At 39.6% G+C, this 10,837-nt stretch overlaps 1 protein-coding gene across 1 annotated transcript in view; it reads left to right on the plus strand.

The window, feature by feature from the left end:
* Positions 1-506: 506 nt before the first annotated feature.
* The window catches only part of GABRA3 (gamma-aminobutyric acid (GABA) A receptor, alpha 3), a 316,184-nt gene continuing 305,853 nt past the window's right edge, over positions 507-10,837 (plus strand). Inside the window, exon 1 of the mRNA XM_011961129.1 lies at positions 507-720. The gene's annotated coding sequence lies outside the window, so the exon portion shown is untranslated. The remainder of the gene's footprint in view (positions 721-10,837) is intronic.

The following is a 10,837-nucleotide window of genomic DNA, read 5'->3' on the forward strand; positions in this document are numbered from 1 at the left end:
CTTTGATGTACATTTTTCTAGCTCATTATTGCCCCCAGAGATGGAATCTGAACAGACAGGATTGTCAAACCTTTATTTGGAGCCTGGGTTAGAAGGCACGCCCATAGGGATGTAAGGGAGACAGAGAGAAAAAGGAGGAAGCTCTCTTCAGTCTTGGAGCAGCAAGTAAGCATCGCACATCAGCTACAGTAACCCATACTTCCTTTATCCTCCTATTCACTCTTACCCTTTTGCTCTCTTTCTCTTCCCTTTGCTTCCTCTGCTCCTCCCTTTCTCTCTGGGCTTCCCTCTATTTCTCTGTTGGATGCTTTAAGGAATAAAATACTACTTTAGTATTTCGTAAAACAACCACATCTAAAGCCTTGCAAGTGCTGTATTCACAGCCCCAGCACAGCCGCGTGCTAAGCACCAGTGGTGAACCTAAAGCCAGCAAAGGGGGAGGGGAGAAGGGGAGGGGAGGAGGGGAGGGAGAAACTGACAGAGAGGGAGGGAGGCAGATTGAGAGAGAGAGAGAGAGAGAGAGCGAGAGAGAGCGAGAGAGAGCGAGAGCGAGCGCGCGCAAGCTAGCGAGCAAACCAGAGAGACAGACCGAGAGAGGGACCAGGAGAGAGACCCAGAGAGAGAAGAAGAAGCCAGAAGCCGAGCTCTGTCAGGGCTCAACCTCCAACTTGTTTCAGTTCATTCATCCTTCTCTCCTCTCCGCTCAGACTGTAGAGCTCGGTAAGAAACATTGATGTTCCTTCTTCCCCCTCCCCCAAGCTCAGGTCTCTTTTAGCGATAGCATCTCTCCCCCGTACTGAGAGTCTCCTTGGGTTGGCCGGGAGGCGAGGCATGCTCTGCAGCTGTGATGCTATCCTGGGTTCCCCAGTGGGGCTGGTGGAAGCCCAGAGGCGGCATCTGAGCAGGGAGACACTGGGGTAAAACCCGATTTGAGGAAGGGGGGTTGCGATGTGGTATGTGCGTGATTTGCTTCATTGTCAGTGAATTGTTTTGTTCCTCTTTGGAAGCAGGTCAGCATTGACCTTGCAAATTGCTTGGGGGGCCCCAGCAGCTGCTGCAGAAAGCCACGGAGTGGCCCCTAGCCAAAGCAGACAGCACTGTCATGACCCCCCAGACAGCTCTAGGCACCAGGGATGGAGTAATGGCTGGAGCTTTCTCCCTTCTTTAACTCTTTCTCCGCAGCTGCTTCTCACTGCTGGAAATAAAGAAGGAGGGTACCTTGCAGCCTCTTTCCCCATCTCCCCATTACCTCCCCCACATGCAAGTGAGTAGAAAGTTGTAAATAACTGCTTCCTTTAAAACAGATTGAGCCCTCCCCCCTTCCTTTAAGGGGCTCGCTGTGGGGTTGGGCCTGACTTCCTCCACAAACTTGAGAGGTTTGCCTTGTTTCCCTGAGAGAAGCTCCATTGCTTGCCCATCCTCAATTCCAGGTAGTTGAGTTGACATCCTAGATCAGAGATTCAGATACCCCACCCCATCCCACTCATAGGCATCATATTAAGTCCAGCTGTGTCCTTGGAAGGGAGGAAACACCTGATGGTTTGTCTGGAACTGGCCTCCCAGTTTACTGCTCCTCTAACTGTGGCTGCTGGTGGCATGAGCAAGAGGACTGGGGGAAGGGTGGCTGTTGGATTGATGAAAAGCAGGGTGATGAGGTAGGATTACTAGTATGAATAGTTTGCCTTATTGAGAGTCAGCAAGTTCTGGTTGTCTGGAGCTATGCAAAGGCTGATTGAGGCTCTTGTAGTATAGCCCCTCTGAACTGGTAGGGGAAGGGATCTAATTGTTTGATGGGAGCTTTCTAAGCGAGTGACACTGCTGTGCCTGTGGTAGTAATTATGGCATCCCTAATACTAATTGCTAACATTATTGAGTATGTAGCATATTTTGAATTCTGGACTGTTTAGTGTGTATTACTTCATTAAATTATTGTGGCAGAATAGTGCATTGAATAACAGACACTATTATTATCTTTGGTTTACTGACAAAACTGAGGCACAGAGAGGTTAAGCAACTTGTCCAAGATTGCAGAGCAACTAAATGTCCCAGTTGGAAACTAAAACACTGGCAACCTGGTTCCAGAATCCATGGTCTTAACCATCAAGCACTACTGCCTTCTTGGGGAGAATTATGCACCTTTGTTTGGCAAGTGTAGATACAACAGGTACAGTGTGGCTTGGTTAAGATGTTTTGGAAAGTAGTGGCCTAGCTTTTGTGTAGAGTAACAGGAACTTAGCCTAGAGCCAGGCTTCACCTGGATTTCTGGAAGGGGCTGCACGAAAGACTTTCATTGGTCAGCTTGCTTTCCTTGAAAATCGTACTTCACTTTTTATAGCCTCATCCACCCAACATGCTCCAAACTGCGCCTTTTAAAAACAGACCTTATTCTTATTTCCTGAGCATTTGGAGTTATTCTGTGCCGAAAATTTTAGAATACTAAAACCTTGGAACTGGAAGGAACCCAAAAGGTCAGTCATTAAGCTTTATTTCTCTACTCAGTTCTTGACTTTATCCTAAGCATCCAATTTGTTGACTGATTTCTATTTGAACTCCCTGCAGTGATAGAGAGCTCATTACGTGGCTCTTTGTGTCATTGTGCAACTGTGATTGTCAGAAAGTATTCCCCATTATAAGCCAAAATCTGTTTCCCAGTAACTTATATTCATTGGTTCTTTGGGACTGTCAGGAACAAATTTGCTTTTTCTTAATAATAGTTCTTCAGTTAGTTGAAGACAGCAATCATGCCTCCCTCTTAACTCTTGGATCCCATAAGACCACAGAGTAAAGGATTATCATTTACTTTATGCTGGAAATTGTACTATTCTTTTTTTTTTTTTTGAGATGGAGTCTTGCTCTGCCGCCCAGGCAGGAGTGCAGTGGATCTGCAAGCTCCGCCTCCCGGGTTTACGCCATTCTCCTGCCTCAGCCTCCCGAGTAGCTGGGACTACAGGCGCCCGCCACCTCGCCCGGCTAATTTTTTGTATTTTTAGTAGAGACGGGGTTTCGCCATGGTCTCGATATCCTGACCTCGTGATCTGCCTGCCTCAGCCTCCCAAAGTGCTGGGATTACAGGCGTGAGCCACCACGCGGGGCCTAGACTATTTTTAATATGGCCTAATAGCCCACTTGTTTGTTAGTCACAAATTGACCCTACGGAGTTTTCTAAAACAGCCCTGATAGTGTATATTCTCTTCCTTGGATGAGTTTGATATCTGGTGTCAACTGGACTGTTGGGAGCACGGAAGGTCACTTTCATATTCCTAAAGACCAGAAATTGGTTAGTACTGGTCCTTCTAAAGCTCCCAGAATGTCTATATGACATCCAGACAATAGGCATGTGGGAAGATTTGAGTGGCAGGAATTTTCATAAAGAAAATTATGAAATTTTCTAATTTCATAAAGAAAAGCACATTTGAAATAGTGGTAGTTCAAGGTTCATACAGTATACAGAAGGTAGAAAAATAAGCTATTTTATCAGAAAACACCTCAGGAATAATTACATCACTGAGGGGATACAATACAGAGAGGGACTGGGTGGAAAGGGGTGAGTATGCGGTTGCTAGAATGGAACGCTGACTTGACTGTTAGCAAATTTGGGTTCCATTCCTAGCTCTGATGATTTGCCAATTATCTTGGACATATGACTTCCCCTCCATGTGCCTCAGTTTTTCCATCTATAAGATGTTGAAGTGGACTGTATCTCTAAGAGTCTTTCAACTCTGAAATTCTTTTTTTTTTTTTTTTTTTTGAGATGGAGTCTTGCTCTGCCGCCCAGGCAGGAGTGCAGTGGATCTGCAAGCTCCGCCTCCCGGGTTTACGCCATTCTCCTGCCTCAGCCTCCCGAGTAGCTGGGACTACAGGCGCCCGCCACCTCGCCCGGCTAGTTTTTTTGTATTTTTTAGTAGAGACGGGGTTTCACCGTGTTAGCCAGGATGGTCTCGATCTCCTGACCTCGTGATCCGCCCGTCTCGGCCTCCCAAAGTGCTGGGATTACAGCCTTGAGCCACCGCACCCGGCCTGAAATTCTTTATCTAAAGTAAATTATAAGATTTCAGAGTTATGAGAGGCTTCAGAAATCGTTAGGCCAGTGTTTCTCAAACTTTAATGTGTAAAAATATCTTCTGGGAATCTTGTCAAAATGCAAATTGTGATTCAGAGAGTCTATGGCAGGGGCCTTGGATTTTGCATTTTAACAAGATATTAGGTGATCCTGAAACTGCTGTTCCACTGACCACATTTCAAGTAGCAAAGCTCTAGTAGAGTGCTGGTCAAACTCCCCTATTGAAGGAAAATGTTTTTTGTTGTTATTGTTGTTGTTTGTCTTTTCCTAATCCATCACAGAAGACTGTTAATTTAATAAAATAAATTAACCATGAATTACTAGAAAATGAAAGAAAAGACATACGAAAGATAAGCCCACATTTGTATTATTAGATTCTACAGACATAAAATGATTTTTTCAAATTGCTGTAACATTTTCTAAGTGCTTACCCTTGACTTCTGTACTTTGGTCATTACAGTCTGGTAATAAAAGTTCACAGACAGGCACTGATTGGCGGGCTACATTTTGAGTGCACTAGTCTAGGCTACCTGCCCACCTAATTTAAGAGGCCCAAATTACACCCAGCTTTAATTTCTAAATCACCTCTCAGATGATCTTTTACTCTACAGTTAAATATCTCCTTTAATGAAGAATTCAACATTTACACAAAGTTGCATTGTTTATGTGTTGTGACAGGTAAAATATTTGTTTTTTCTTGAAACTCTTAATGTCCTTAGAGTGTCTACAAATTATACTTTCAGTTATATATTCCAAGTGGGTGACGGGCTGTATCAGTTCAGTTTATTATACCATTAGCCTTTAGCCTAGTGTATGACATAGAGTAGGTGCTTAACAGATGTTTTTTAAGTAAATGAATGAACCATTAGACATTAGTTGTGGGGCCATACATTCAATAAAGGAAAGGTAATTTGGGCTTTCTTCTGTATTGGGGAAACAGGATTCATCCCATTTTAAAAATTTCTTAGAGTGGATAGAAATCCAACTTGACTACTTCAGAGAGTTACTTGGTATCTCAATTTTATTTTGAAGGGATTGCTGGAGTGGGCCATTAGAAGGCTGTTGGTCTTTATTCTAGAAAGAGTGGGACTGATTAAAGGGCTTTGAGCAGGATAACTGACATGGCTTAATAAAATCTGTTCAGTATAAGGTTACTAAGTGCCTATGATGAACCAAAGGTAATGTGGGAGATACAGGATTATTTAGGAGTAGACTCTGCCCTCCAAGATGACACAGTCAAGTAGGAAAGAGAAGAAGTATACAAACAACTATAGTATTAGGAGATGAGATCTACACCCATAAAAGAGAAGCAAAGGGCTTTAAGGAGATCAAAGACACCTTCCAGGAAGTGGCATTTGAAATGAGCTTTGAAGATTAGACAAACTTTGAGTATGCAGAATTAGGGGATGGGAAAGATATTCTATTCAGAGGCTAGTTGTGTTGGAGTAAAGTGTATGCAGAAATACTTACGTGAGATGTGTTTGGCAAGATAGGTGCAGGGCTTGACTATAAATCATATTGAATGCTAGATGGGAGAATTAGGACTTTATATGTAAAAGAGATGCAACTCCCTCATTTTAGGGATGAGCAAACCCATCTTGACAGGGTGAGTGACTTGATTTGCCTGGGGCCACACAAGTAGTAATATTGTTGTAGTCCAGTGAAAGGTACTGAGCACATTTGAAAATATGGGATTGGAACTCTGGAAAGAAGTCAATTGGAGAGCGTGATTTAAGAGTCATTGCCTCTCAATACTTGAAATAGAATAAAAGAGATTCAGGGGTGGTACTTTGAAGAATGCTTTTTTTTTTTTTTTTTTAGGATATGGGGGAAAACGATGACCCTTATGTGAAGACTACAAAGGAGAAAAAGTCAGAGATATGGAAGGAAAATTAGAAGAGTATGTTTTGAAGGTGCTAAGAGAGGAGAGGCACCTTCTAATTTATTTATTGCATACATACCATTTACTAGGCATGGAGAATATAATGGTGAGCAAAACAGACAAAGTTGTTGCCATCCTGGGCTCATGGTTTAGGTAATGAGATAGACATTATTCGACAAACCACTGAACTATATAGTCATAAATTGTGATTCATATGTAGAGGAAAATGTACCGCTTTAAGAAGAAAGGTGTGGTCACCATTATTAAACTTCACAACAGAGTTGAGTAGTGATAAATGATATCTGGTTTATAACAGTCCTTCCCACTCTGATGGTCACAGTGCTTACCAACACTTCAGCTGGATGATGCATACCCATTTTGCAAATGTTTGGCAGATGATTGTGCTGCAACAGTAAGGGAAGGTAAGGGTCCCTCCAGGCTCATGTCCACAGGAGCAGTGACTTACTTAAAAACTAGGTTATATGTCGTGTGGCTTAACTGAAACTCACAAAGACCCAGTGCCTTTCCCAGGTCCTCCAACTCTCTCAATTCAGCAATTTATAGGAAGAGGCACTTGATAAAAAGTATGAGGAATTTGATATTAAAAATCCCTCTTAAAATGGGATTTCTGATAGCCTAGTCCTGACTTGGATACTCGGTTTGTTTTGACATATCACTTGTCTTGTTTGAGCCTGTTTCCATATCTGTAAAATAATGTGCGGGGAGGTTTGGAAAAGGGTTTTTGAACAGGGTGACTGACATGAATCTATTAAGATATTTACAAAGACTCTCCAAGCTGTGAGGTTCTATAGTTCATGTTCTCCTCTATACTGTGTTATCACGGTTCTGTGCAGGTAGCTCAGGTTCGGTCACTTATATAAGCAACACTAATAACTTTATACAGAATTCTGAAGGTTGATAATTTTGGTGGAAGTATTCACAGACTTTAGAAGAGGTCGTTGAAATGCACCTTCCTTGTTTTATTCCTGAGGTGACTGAAATTGTGAACTGTCCTCAAAGTTAAGGAAAGAACTGACTATATTGTAAAATATATAGTAAAGTTGGATATTAGGTGATATTTCTATTACTGCTGGTTTGAAATAAACTAAAGTCACTGAGAATAAGATGGGGCATGATACTGTTAAATATGCGCAAGGTGATTATCTCATTCTGAAATGTAATGGTCCAGGTAGTCTCTTCCTGGGGGGAAGATATATGTGAAGGGAAACACTGGTTGGTAATATAAAAGCATTTTTATACTTAAAAGCATGATTTTAAACATATTGATGTCTGCACAAAATATGTCTGCTGAATATACACAGAAGGGGGAATAAAAATCTCCAGGACATATATTTTGAAGGGTACTTTTCTCTTTAAAAACTGATTTCTTAAAAAACGCAAGTATTATATATATTTTTGAAGGGAAGGGGAGGTGGATGGAGATGGAATTATGTAAGTGACCATAGCATGAAATAACTTTTCAAAATAGTGCAAGAGGAGCTCAGAAATGGCAGGGCCCTTAACAATCACGTAATGGCAGTCTTATCACCCAGTACATATGGTCATCTATTTTCAGTGTGAATGGTTTCAGGAAAGGTTGCTTAACACCGCCAGATAATAGACAGCTTGGTTGTTAGCAAGTTATTCTTCATACTGACCTGCAATCTGTCTTCTGAATTCAGCCTATTGGTCTTGCACCTTGGAGCAACAGCAATACGGTATAATTGCTATTCCCCTTCTTCATAATGGCCATTCAAATGTTTAACCATTGTTGTTCTTCTTCTCATCTTTTCTTCAGTCTATATATTGCTAGTTCTTGAGTTTATGTGATACATATTTTGAGAAATTTCTACAGTAGACACTTCCATCTTCAGTATCCCTCTTAATGTATGATATCCAAAATGGGACCCAGTACTTTAAGCATGAATGGCTAGCACTTCCATTTAAAAAATTGTGTATATTTTCTAATATACCTTAAGATTGTAATATCTACCATTAAATTGCTTTTTTCCTGATTATAAAAGTAAAACAACCTCATTACAGAAAATTTTGAAAATGAGGAGACTTTTTTTTAAAAAAACAATCACCTCTAAATCCCTAGTCCAGAGATAACTTGCTGTATTTCCTTTCAGATGTGTTTCTGTGCTTATATAATTGGAATCACATCTTATATGTACTATTTTTGATCTGACTTTTTCTTTTTTATTGTTATAATTGTTTTATTTTATTAGAAGTAATTGTTGTTAATCTCTTATTGTGCCTAATTATAGATATGTCTGTATAGGAAAAAATACAGTATATATAGGGTTTGGTACTATTTGCAGTTTCAGGCATCCACTGGGGTTCTCAGAACATATCTCCATAAGGAGGACTGCTGTAGTTTAGGAGGTAAAGAGGGATCATGGGGAGAAGCATGAAGAAGAGTGACAGAGAAGCAACATAGCTAAGAAAGGGCATTTCACAAGCCAGCCATCACTGTGGAGGACTGGTGCTTAGTCCCAGTGGAGAACCTCTGGGAACAGTATAAACCATACAGCTCAATGCCATCCCACTCAGGCGTCGAGGGAGCAGGGTCTTTACATACTGGCCCTTATAGTTAGTTGCCAAGGGCTGCTCCCAGGGAGCATTTGTTCCCTGGCATTTCAGGCCTGCCTTCTTGGTGGGAAAGCAGGCTGCAGCAGGAGGAGAAAGGCAAGGAAATGCATATGCTGGTGGTTGGGAGTTGGGTTGGAGTGCACTGAAATGGTAGGGGTGAGGAGATCTAGTTGAGGGGAGGCACTGACAGCACCTACTGTGCATTTGTTGAGCACTTTATGATGTGCCAGGTGCTTGGCACATATTATCCTGTTTGTTTCTTGGTGCAACCCAATCAAGTAAATATTATTTTACTCATGTTATACATGAAGAAATCAAGACTCCCGGAAGATACATAACTTACGGTGCAGCTAAAATGAGGCAAGGTTCAAGGTCAAACTCAAGTTTGCCTCATTCTATATTACATGATTATTCTATAATGTCATTGTTGTAATCAGGGTTCTCCAGAGAGATACACTGATAGGATATATACAGAGATAATATGAAAAGGAATCTGTGATGTTCCCCTTCCTGTGTCCAAGTGTTCTCATTGTTCAATTCCCACCTATGAGTGAGAACATGAGGTGTTTGGTTTTTTTGAGAATGATGGTTTCCAGCTTCATCCATGTCCCTACAAAGGACAGGAACTCATCCTTTTTTATGGCTGCATAGTATTCCATGGTGTATATGTGCCACATTTTCTTAATCCAGTCTTTTGATCTGACTTTTTCATTGGTATTATATTGTGAGCATTTCCCCACATCGTTCAGCAGCCTTCAAACAATTTTTAATAGCTGCATACTTTTCAGTTTTCAATTTCTACTACAATTGTATGACAGATCACATATTGATCATTTAAATTATTTTTGCTTCTTTGAACCTCACCTTTTTAGATCTTTATTCAAATGTCACATTTGAATTCTAAACGATCTCACATAAAAATGCAAACCCATCTTTTCCAACACTTACTCTTCCCCTTTCTTGCTTTACTTTTTTAAACCTTTGGCTTGTGTCATCATCTAAGAGACTAGATACATTACATCTATTGTCTGGATTCCTGTTTTAGGGTGTAAGTCCCTCAAGCATGGGGATTTTTTTCTCCATTTTCTTCACCCTTGTATCCCTTAGAACCTACAATAAGGTCTGACATATTGTGGATACTTAGTAAATGTTTGTTGAATGAATTATTAAGATGAGTTTTTATGAAAGGCATTACTGGGTCTGAAGATACTAACTTTTTAAAGGCTCTTGATATATATGTGAAGGTGTTCCACTATATAAGATTGTTGATTACTGCTCATACACCTATGACAGTGCTGGCTATTGTCATTCTTTTAAAATATTTACCAATCTGATGGGGGTAAAATGGTACCTTACCGTTTTAATATGTGTTTCTTTTATTATAATGAGATTGAATACTTTTTTGATCAATTTTGTTTCATTTCTATGAACATCTATTTTTGATCTTTGTACATGTTCCATTAAGAACTTACATTTTTTACAATTTTTATGGGCAATGTATATTTAGTGGACCCATTAGACCTTTTTCTGTCAAATGTAGGGAAAAGTTCTCCCACTTACATTTTAAATGTTTAAATTTAAAAGTTTACATTTTAAATAGACTTTTATGCACTTTTATCTTAATTTTATGTAATTATATTTATCTTTTCATTTGTAATTTCTTCTGATGAATTCGTGTTTAAGAATTTCTTCCTTATTCAAAATTGGATAAGTGCTTAAATGAATTTTGTTTTAGTTTTTATTGCTTATGTTTAATCCCTCTGAAATTTATTTTGCTGTGTGGTGTGAGGTAATTTTCTAAATTGTTTTCCCTGCCAATTGTTTCATAGCACCAAACACTGAATAATTCATTCATTCCCACTGTTCTGTAATATATACAAATTGTAATATATGTAGTAGATGCTGTTTGGAATTTATCTATTCTTCATTTCTTTTAGTCTGTCTCTTCTTGTCCTAGTTACAAAGTTTAAATATTGTTGTAGCTTTAAAATAATTTTTATTACCTCAGCTCTTCTACTTACTAGCTGTGTAGCCTCTCTAAGCCTAGATTTATCTGTATAGAATGGATAGCAGTAACATTTATTTTATGATCTTAATTTTGTGAAGGGGATCTTTCTACCATTATTTCTGCTAATTGATTATGCAGAAAATTAGTATTATAATTTTAACTTCTTTTTTTTTTACTTTGCTCAAGTTTACTATTTTTTTTTCTTTTTTTTTATTTATTCAATATTTATTTTACATACTTTAAAATTGTGTTCATTTTTTCCATATATGTTTCTGGTGGTTTTTTTTTTTTT

This window comes from Colobus angolensis, unplaced genomic scaffold (assembly GCF_000951035.1).
Source record: "Colobus angolensis palliatus isolate OR3802 unplaced genomic scaffold, Cang.pa_1.0 Scaffold536, whole genome shotgun sequence".
Taxonomy (NCBI): Eukaryota; Metazoa; Chordata; class Mammalia; order Primates; family Cercopithecidae; genus Colobus; species Colobus angolensis.